A 10,697-nucleotide genomic window follows, 5' to 3' on the forward strand; every position below is an offset into this window, starting at 1 on the left:
AGAAATTTTTTCTTTTTTAAGAATAAATAATATTCCATCGCATTCCACATATGTATATAAGTATGTAAGTATGTACTTGAGACAGGGTCTCACTCTGTCACCCAGTCTGGAGTGCAGTGGTGCAATCACAGCTCACTGTCGCCCCACCTCAGCTTCTTGAGTAGCTAGGACTACAGGTGTGCACCACCACACTCAGCTAATTATTGTATTTTTTCTAGAGATGTTGCCCAGGCTTGTCTTGAGCTACTGGGCTCAAGTGATTCTATCATCTCAGCCTCCCAAAGGGCTAGGGATACAGATGTGAACCACCACCCCTGGCCCCATTGTATTTATATATTATGCTTTATTTATCCATCAATAGGCACATGGGTTGCTTCTGTCATTTTCTTTCTTAAAAAGTATTTGAGAGACTATAATAAGTTAAAAAAAACTTAAAAACGATTTTGAATTGTTCATTGCAAATCTATAGAAATTCAATAGACTTTGGCATACTGACCTTGTATTCTCTAACCTTGGTAAACTCACATATTGTTCTAGCAACTTTTTAAGAAACCACTCCATGACTTTATCATTTGCAAATTTAGACAGTATACTTTTCCCTTTCCAATATGTATGTCTTTTATTGCTTTTTTTCTTTCTTTTTAAAAATATTGAACTGACTGGGACCATCATACAAAATTCAGTGTAAGTGGTGAAAGTGGGTAACCATGCCATCTTTGTTTCTAATCTTAAGAGGAAAGAATTTATTTCTTCACAATTAAGTATGATTCAAGTGGTAGATTTTATAGCATGAGAATAGTTATAATAGCAGTTTTAAAATCCTTGATGGATAATTCCATCATCTGGGTCATCTTGGAATGAATCTTAGTTATCTTTTCCCTTGAGAATGGGTCCCACTTTTCCAGTTCTTCCTCTGTTGAGTAGGTTTGGATGGTACACATTATAAATGTTAAGTGGTGGAGGTCCTACGTTCAAATAAGAGAACCCCTTTCCTCTAATAGTTATTTGTGTTAGAAGGCATTTTTCATGATTGAACTTCAACTTCAATCTCTGTTTCTCAGGTGGCAGGTCCAGTCTCTTTTAGACTCTTTTGCCTCTGCATGAGATGCTTTTGTTTTTGCTGTGTGTGTCCATGGTTTGGGATCAGCCACAGACAGGAACAGAAAGAATTTGGGGATGCTCTCTTTGGTTCTTTCTCTTCCAGAACTCTTTCTTCTCTCTTTTGGCAGTTATAGTGGCCCTGAGCTCAATCTTTCATTTGAAAAGATGGCTGTTTTTCCACCAGCACCACTCCTTTGCATAGTGACTGCACCTGCCTCCAAGCTAAAAACAGCAAAAATGGGCACTCACTTCCTATAACGTCTTTCCTTGACGCATGAACTTCCCACCAGAATCTGCCCACTCTGTCCACTTTCCAGTGCTTTCAGGTAGCTGCATTTTGTATTATGTCCACCCAGTAAAACCACATCCAGTCATTTCTGGAAGCAGAAGTCTGGTATGATGTATTAAGGACAAATATTAAGATGCTTCTGTCTCTCTCTTTTTTTTTTTTTTTTGCAGTATTTAGATGATTTCTGTTGTTGTTGCAGGTTTTCAGCTCTCCCATGGGCTTCCCCATGGGCTTCACACAGTATTCTATTGTGAAGTTAACATGACATCTAGTGGCTTGGTGAAGATCTGGACTGATTTTAACGAACACATCTGGCTTTGGGGCTTCTTAGGTGTGGAGGTGGAGACGGGCCTGTGGTTATCATTATGTTTCAATAGTTTTTAAGAAATAATTATTAGAAAACAGAAACTGACACACATAAAGACCTTGACTTCAATCTACGCCTTAATTGGAAAGAAAGAAGGAAAGAAAATAGGAAAGAAAGGTAAGAAACAAGAAAAGGGGCTGGGTGCAGTGGCTCGTGCCTATAATCCCAGCACTTTGGAAGGCCGAGGTGGGAGGATCACTTGTGCACGGAGTTCAAGACAAGCCTGGGCAACATAGGGAGACCCCATCTCTAAAACCAATTTTAGCCAGGTGTGGTGGCTCACGCCTGTAATCTCAGCACTTTGAGAGGCCGAGGCGGGCAGATCACAAGGTCAGGAGTTCAAAACCAACCTGACCAACATGGTGAAACCCTGTCTCTACTAAAAATATAAATATTAGCCAGGCATGGTGATGCGTGCCTATAACCCCAGCTACTCGGGAGGCTGAGGGAGGAGAATAGCTTGAACCAAGGAAGCAGAGGTTGCAGTGAGCCAAGATTGTGCCACGGCACTCCAGCCTGGGCAACAGAGCGAGACTCTATCTCAAAAAAACAAAAAAACCCCACAATTTAAAAAATTAACTGGCATGGTGGTGTGCATCTATAATCCCAGCTACTCACAAGGCTGAGGTGGGAGGATCACCTGAGCCCGGGAGTTCAAGGCTGTAGTGAGCCATGATCATGCCACTGGACTCCAGCCCAGGCGACAAGAAATGAGAGGAAGAGAAGAGAGAAGGCAAGAGGACAAGGTGAGTTGGGATGATGTGGGCAAAGTGTGTTTGAGGAAGAGGAAGCAAGGCTAAGGGCCTAGAAGTGTGAAATAACCTGACAGATCCAGAAACAGAAGTGGTAGGAAATGTGGCTTATAAAGTGGTCTGGGACTGTGTGAGAGCTCTCATGGTATGGAATGGAATTCACATTCTGTACCATGGGCATGGGAAGCCCTTCGAGGGCATCACCATAAAGGGAGCGCCCTAGATCCTCCATGCCCATGTCCACAGCTTGCCTCACCCCTCCTTTGTAGCGCAGGGGAACTCGGCCCTGTTGCCTGTTTTCTCCAGGAGCTCAATCAGCTGCCTTTCAGCTGAGAGTGGGCAGTGAAAGTTTCTGGTATCAAACGGTGGAAAGAAGGGAGAAGCGGGAGTCTCATGCCCTCTCTCTCCATCTCAGGTGGCATCTCCAGCAGTGGCTCTTTTTCCTTCATAGCTCTAGGTCCTGCCAGAGGGACCCTCATAGGTTCTGCCTCCTGCCAGTGATCTGGCTGGGAATCTGGGAACAGCACCTTGCCCCTTCACTCCTTCATCCTACGAATGACAGGGACTTTGTATTCCTGAGAATCTTGGGCCTCCTCTTCCCAGAACCTCTACCAATTCCCTGCATCTGATTCTCTGTTGTAACTACCTGGAGTGGTGTCTATCTTCCTAGCTAGCCCCTGACTAATATCGGGGGGACACTTGCCCCCCACTGCTCTGGTTTCCACAGAGAGGGCTTTTCCCCTAAGTCCTCCTGGCATCTAGCTCTTCTCCTTAATCCTCCCCATGGAAGTATGCCTAGTTACCTGCCTAGTGGGTGACAGCAGTCGGCCCACACTCATTTGTGTGGATCTCTCCTGGTGGAATTGGGGAGTGCATTTTATTTTATTTATTTTGAGAAGGAGTCTCACTCTGTTGCCCAGGCTGGAGTGCAGTGGTGTGATCTTAGCTCACTGCAACCCCTGCCTCCTGGGTTCAGGTGATTCTCTGGCCTCAGCTTCCCAAGCAGCTGAGACTACAGGCACGTGCCACCACACCTGGCTAATGTTTGTATTTTTGGTAGAGATGAGGTTTCACTGTGTTATCCAGGATGGTCTTGATGTCTGACCTTGAGATTCACCCGCATTGGCCTCCTAAAGTGCTGGGATTACAGGCATGAGCCACCACGCCCAGACTGGGGAGTGCATTTTAGCACTCTTATCATTGCTAAGCTCTGTCCTCCAGGGTAGCCTGTTTCATAATGCAGGTGATATTTTAATCTCCATCTGTCTAACCCCTGAGTCTGAACTGGTTCCCAGGCTGGGACAAAGTGTCCTGTTTTTTTTTTTTCTTTCTCAAACTCCAATAGCAAGGAAGTAGAAAAAAGGTTAGACTTTTGTTACCACTGCATCATAGCCAAGAGAAACTGATTCCCCTCAGCCTGGCGTATTATGGAGAACCTTATCTGCAACTCCTCTCTCCATATATTCTCCTAAACTTAGACTCCTTCAGGGAACCCTTGAGACTGTCATTCTGTCGTAGCCCTAAAGTGTAATGTCAGGAGCAGGGAATAATGAGGAAAAGCCAGCTTCAGAGTGTGGGGCACGGTGGCACAGGCCCCACCCTCACGAATGTCCACAGCTTAGCTTAATACTGTTTGCTGTCTTGAAATTCTCACTGTTTTTAACAAAGTGTCCCACATTTTCATGGTTCACTAGACCCCTCCGATTATGTGGCTTTTCCCAGTGCTCCCCCACCTCTAGGGCGCCCAAGCGCCTTGGATTTCTAAGGCTGGCGGTACTGCCCAAATCATCTTCCCCCCACTTCTCAACATGGACAGCAGAGGGCAGCAAACTGCCATTTGAAGGTTTCTCACCCAGGGGTTTGAAGCTGGCTTTGTCAACGTGGGGTGAGAAGGGTAGGAGAGGGTGATGTTCGTTGTTTGTGTGTTTTTAATAATTGAAAACCAGAAACCTGACCCTCTGAGCACCACTTCAGGCGATGTGCTATGTGGCATCTGCTACTCTTGTGAAGTCCAGCCGTCTATTCTGAAATAGAGCAGTTCCTTCGACCTTGACGGTACAGTAAGTTAATGTTATCCATAGGTTCTTGGGAACTGCAGCTTTAGGAAAAACCAATTTTACCACTGACTAATGGCTATAAACAAGAGTTGAGTTCCCACGGTGTGTTTCAGATCACAGAAACATCAGCAAACTTCTAGATAAAGACTCAAAACACTTCTAATAGTAAACACTGAAATAAATGTGAGGTTTACATGCATTTATTAATAAAAACAAGTAAGATCATTATTTACTCAGTGATTACAGTTCAGGGTCATGAGTAGTCAGAGCCTCTCCTGGCAGCTCAGGGTGCAAGGTGGGACTAGCCCTAGAGAGATGCCATTCCTTCACAGGGCACACTCACCCACACCCATGATTGCTCAGACTGGGATGATGTAGATACACCAGTTCACCTAACGTGCACATCGCTGGGATGTGGGAGGAAGTGGGAAAGCCTGGAGAAAACCTACGCAGACATGGAAAGAGAGAGCAGACTCCACACAGACTGTGGCCCCAGCAGGAATGGATTTTTTTTCTCATCCATGTTCTAATGACATGGTGTAGCCTGGGCAACATAGTGAGACCCCCATCTCTGCAAAAAGTTTAAAAATTAGCCGTTGCTTGGTGGTGTGTGCCTGTGATCCCAGCTACTCAGGAGGTGGGAGGATCTCTTGAGCCCAGGAGGTTGAGCAGGGATTGTGCCACTGCACTCCAGCCTGGGCCACAGAGCGAGACTCTGTTCAAAACAAGAAAAAATGAGATGACATTATCTGAGGACCTGCTGTGCAAGCCAGTGGCCAGCATGGGTGGTGCTGCGTGTCCCACGTTGCTTCTGATAGTCTTCCAGGGGTCCTGCATAGGGTCTTTCAAATTGCCTCTGATCCTTACGGTACTCCAATAAAGTCTGCATTTTTATCTGATTTTCCTGATGAGGACTCAAAAATGCAACTTAATGTAATCTGTCCTAGGTCATACAGCTATGAAGCAGAAAAAGCTCGATTTGAATCCAGGTTTTACCTGGTCCACCTACTGTCTAAAAGGCACGCACCTTCTACAAGTCCAATGCGCCTTTATGACAGATAAAAAGGAAAATGACATTTTGTCTTGCCTTCACTTTGTAGGGTGAAATTATTGTCTGAAATAACAATCCCTAGGGCAGTGCCCCTGCCCTCTCCAAGGCACAGTGAACTCCAGGAAATAGAAAAGCTCCTCTGCTGAACCCTGTGATCTGGGATTGCATCTGTCATCAACAAAACAATGAGAGAAAAAGGTATGAAAATCTTTTTGTTGTTGTTATCATTCAACAGCCCATTCTACTCTCTCCTAAAGCCTCAAGTTCCAAGGAAAAGCTCATCACTAGAGCAATTTCAGCAAAGTCTCAGGATTACAAAATGTGCAAAAATCACAAGCATTCCTATGCACCAATAACAGAGAGCCAAATCATGTGTGAGCTGCCATTCGCAATTGCTACAAAGGGAATAAAACACCCAGGAATACAACTAACCAGGGATTGAAGTTCCTCTTCAAGAACTACAAATCACTGCTCAAAGAAATAAGAGACGACACAAACAGATGGAGAAACATTCCATGCTCATGGTTAGGAAGAATCAATATCGTGAAAATGGCCATACTGCCCAAAGTGATTTACAGATTCAGTGTTATCCCCATCAAGCTACCATTGACTGTCTTCACAACTGGAAAACTGTCTTTGGTGAGCATGCTTCCACATTCCCAATCAGCTTGTAACAGTTCTATAAATATGTTAAATTCAGAAGTGACTTAGAAGACTTCCTAGCCTCCTAAGGCACCCCCCAAAACCTAACACTATCAAAATAAGACAGAGCTGACATTTTTCATATAGAAATGTGGCAGTCCTGGAATCGCAAACTCAATTGCACACCAGGGTCAGGCAAAATTTATAAATGCACAAAGCAGATAGGATGTAACAGGCAGTTTGTACCTCATTGAAGGACATTCTCAATTAAAACAAAAGTGCTGTGCGACTTAGCCCATCTGAGGGGTGAGATTCATTTAGCCCATGTATCTTTTGCTTTGCCTTACTAGCTAGGGAATGCACGGCTGACAGGGTGGTGATAATATGGGAAAGAGTCTTGTGTAGTGGCTAAGGCTAAGGGCTCTGGAATTACCCAGCCTAGGTTCAAACTCGGATCCTACCACTGAGTAGCTGTGGGTCTCCGGGCAATTTACTCGAGTTCTCTGAGCCTCCATTCCTTTGTCTGTGCAATGGTTTACCGTAGAGTGCTGTGAAAAGTGAATGGGAAGGTGGATGCCAAGTGTCGACAGGACTCACCCATGGAGGCCAGCAGGCTATTCTCCTCCTCCTCCTCCAAGGTCAATCTGGGGTTTCAAAAGCAAGTATTTTGCTTGCTCCGACAGTATTCTGCTCCCTGCTCCGGCAAAAGACGCTGCCTCCTTTCCTATTTAAATACCTTCTCCTGTGATGAGCTTTACGTAAGTCCTTCAGGTGTTTGCAGAAGATAATTACACATTTTAGGTTCAAAACCAATAACAAGGAGTAAAATGCCCTTTCTTTGTTCCCGTTGCCTTCTCTGTAGCCCTGTGGGCTGGGGAGAGGATCTTGCTTGGAGTTGCTGGTAGGAAGAGAAGATCGTCTTTTATCCCAGGGTGAAACTGCACGTGGACTTTCTTGAATTTCACCGAAATAAACACCAGAGAAGAAAGTCCTGTTTCAAACCCCTGCAAAGCAACCTCTGTGAACGTGGGAAGGGGCACCTGCCAGATTCCCACAGTGTTGGAGCCCCCAAGAATGGGACCTCCTGCAGAAGCCCCCCAAGGACAAAGCTGAACCCTTCCCTGCTGAGCTGGGCTTTGGCCAAGAGGCCTTTTAGCAAAGGATTACAGTTCCAGCTGGGATCAACTGACTCCCCGAGGGATAAGGGGCAAGTTTGTCTGGGAAAGGGCCTGAGTTGGCAAACTCAGTTGGAAACTGAGTTGGAAAGGGCCTGGGATGCTGCAGGGGCTCCTGGAAGGGAGGAAAATCTCCCTTTTCCAATGTTCCAAATACCTGGTTTGGACAAGACTCTGCTCTTCAACACAACCTGTGTACTTCTTTTTCTCTAGATATAACAAGGAAAGAAAATCAAAGCAGTCATACTCCAGGCCGTCCCAAATTCTGAATCCAAACCCCAGCATCTGGATCAGCATCCCGTCTGGGTGGGGAGTGGGCATACTTACGGGGATCCCAGCATGTCTCAACAGCTCCCAGATGCAGCAGACCAGGCTCTCCCACAAGACTACATTTCTGTAGCCAGGACACACAATCCTGTCTGAAACTCCCTAGCATACAAAGTATAATGCACCTATTTTAAAACTTGGAGCCAGGTTTCAAAGGTGTTTTGTGTGTTGTTTTACAATTAAACTATGAAGATTATCTATATTTTGTGGACGTGGATACAGGTGTTTGTGAATGGGGGTGGTAAGGCAGATTTATCGAGGTGGTTATCACAGTGAAGGGTTAGAAGCTGCCTCCAATCGTTTTTGGAATGAGGCTGGGTATGAAACTCAATGGGTAAATGCAAATTTAATTAAAATATAAAAGTGTCAATCAGTATCAACTGGATCTAAGATAAGAATTTTGAAAGGAGATTTATGCAGAAAAAGCCAAGTCGTAGGATCATAGGGAGCCAAGGCATTGGTTTCTAGATTTGGAGGGGAGATATGTAAAGTACTGGGGTTGGGCCTTGAATGTATTCACTCTCAAACTCTCCTGCGTCCCTGTTGGTGGGTGGTCTGGGGCAGGCTGGAGAGCCTGATGAGGTTAGGTCCATAGTGGGAAGGGGGACTGAATTTCCCCTGAAGAGAGCCTGCTATTCTTAGCACAGAATGGGAGAACTTGAGCACTTCAGCCTTGACTCTTCCCTTCCTGTTCTTTCTCCTTCAGCCTCCCCACACCTTCTTTGAAGCTCTGAAGGGGAGTAAGTGGCATTACATATGTACTTTTTCCTCCTCAGAATTCTGCCAACAGGGTCAGGAGCCACCTTCAGTGAAAACTCGAAGCCCTTTCCTTCTGCCTCTTCCTTCAGTTATGGCCCCTTCCCTCCCACCTCTAACTGAATCATCCTTTCTTCCTTTAATAAATATTTTCAGAATTCCTACACCATGAGTCCTCTTTTAAGCCTGGACCTGTCCACAAAAGAGCCAAACCTGAGAGTCCTTGTGATTGGCAGGCACAGGTGAAGTCCCTTTTCTTACCTAATGAGGAGTCCGGACCTCCTTCATTTTCCTTCCCTTATTACTGACCCCACTTTAGGACTCAAGGGTCACATCTCTTACATATGGCCCTGGGGGCCTGTGTATTTTCTTAAACCACAGAAGGGAACTGACATTTATTGGACACTTGACTATATTGAACACTTACTATGTGCAGCCTCCCTAGAGGACATTGCTGTCCCTGCTTCTCACGGTACAGGATGCCAGGAAATATATATTAAAAGAAAAAGCAATAATTAAAAAAGAAATGGGAGAAGGGGCCCAGGCTCCCAGCCTTTGGCTTAGTTGCTCCTGAGGCATGAGAGAAGATGCAGGCTTGGGGCTGTGCTCTCTTGGAGGCTGTGGCTTGTCATGACTGCGTGGTCAGCCTTTGCTTGTGGAGATCCTCCAGAAAGCCCTCCACCTGAAGCCCAGGCTGCAGCACCCCTACACTCCATGCTCTGTGATTCGATCCAATGTGGAATGATGAACCAGAGTAATTTATAAGCTGACTCCACTGACATGGGCTCCAGCAAGTCCTGGCGGGTGTTTGCTGGCGCAGGGGGAGAAGCCCTTGCTGGTTGGCACAGAAACTGAACACCTGCAGGCCCCAGAACTGTCCCCAGCCCGCCCTCTCCTGCAATCTTGCTCTGGATCTCACGTTCCAGCTCAGATGCGAGGGAGATCAGACATAAAATTCCAGGGGCTGAAAATTCCTCTCATAAGGACATCCCCCCATCTCCCATCCTCTCTTCTAATTTCCAGTGAAGCAGAAATTTTAACTCCTCGGGGCAAATTTTCAAAGCTGACTAACTTCAGATTACACACTTAAGTCCTGTTATTTGTTAACTGCATTTGAATGAGTAACTTGCTCCCATTGCTTTGAAAATGTTTCTTTTAAATGGGGGAGCAGGGGCAATTAGAGATGAAAAGCACCTGTACACTGCCTTCCGAGATGCCAGAGGCTGTTCCGAGCCGGCATTCCAAGGTGGAAAAAATAACTTTCTTTAGAAAAACGTAAAAGGAGGGTGACTTACAGGGGGAAGGAGCAAAGGGCATGTCCAAGCTGTAGGAAAGACCACTCCGTGCTGGGGTTTAGGGCCCTGTGCTCTGATTGCCAGTTTCAGGTGCAGACAGGTATTTCTCGCTACACTTACATTTTCCAGGCTGCTAGAGAAACAGGCCTAAGTTTTTGGGATAGAACAGGGGTGTTGACTGAAAAAAAACCAAAGACTCTGAAAACAAGGGGCTCGTTCCCACCCTGCTCTCTTTATAGAGGGTCTCCTTCCCACGGTACACCTAACAACCCCCACCCACTTCCCTAGTGCTAAGCTGAGCTATAGAAACTCTGCAAAAAATTGATGTTTCTACATCTAAAAAGAAGATACGTATAGGGCCAAGAAGCATATGAAAAACTGCTCAATGTCACTAATCATTAGAGCAATGCAAATCAAAACCACAATGAGGTATTCATACCAGTCAGAATGGAAATGATTAAAAAGTCAAAAAATAACAGATGTTGGTGAGGCTGCAGAGAAAAGGAAATCTCTATACCCTACTGGTGGGAATGTAATTAGTTCATTAGAAAAATTAGTTCAGCCACTATGGAAAGCAGTCTGGAGATTTCTCAAAGAACATATAACAGAACAACCATTTGACCCAGCAATTCCATTACTGGGTATATACCCAAAGGAATATAAATCATGGTATCCTGAAGACCTATGCACACATGTTCATCCAGCACTATTCACAATAGTAAAGACATGGAATCAACCTAAATGCCTATCAATGGTGGACGTGATAAAGAAACTGCGGTGTATATTCACCATGGATACTATGCATACATAAAAAAGGATGAGATGATGTCTTTTGCAGCAACATGAATGGAGCTGGAGGCCATTATCCTAAACATATTACATGAA

The 10,697-nt window shown here is 45.2% G+C and overlaps 1 long non-coding RNA gene across 1 annotated transcript; it reads right to left on the reverse strand.

Annotated features, from left to right (window-relative positions):
- Nucleotides 1–4,751: 4,751 nt before the first annotated feature.
- LOC128929156 (uncharacterized) lies at nt 4,752–7,645 on the reverse strand. The gene is made up of 3 exons (XR_013523311.1): nt 7,592–7,645; nt 6,857–7,263; nt 4,752–5,785 (listed from the first exon to the last, which is right to left on the reverse strand). It is a non-coding gene; the product is annotated as an uncharacterized LOC128929156 (long non-coding RNA).
- Between the last annotated feature and the right edge of the window lie 3,052 nt (nt 7,646–10,697).

The sequence above is a fragment of the Callithrix jacchus genome, chromosome 10 (genome assembly GCF_049354715.1).
Source record: "Callithrix jacchus isolate 240 chromosome 10, calJac240_pri, whole genome shotgun sequence".
Classification (NCBI taxonomy): domain Eukaryota; kingdom Metazoa; phylum Chordata; class Mammalia; order Primates; family Cebidae; genus Callithrix; species Callithrix jacchus.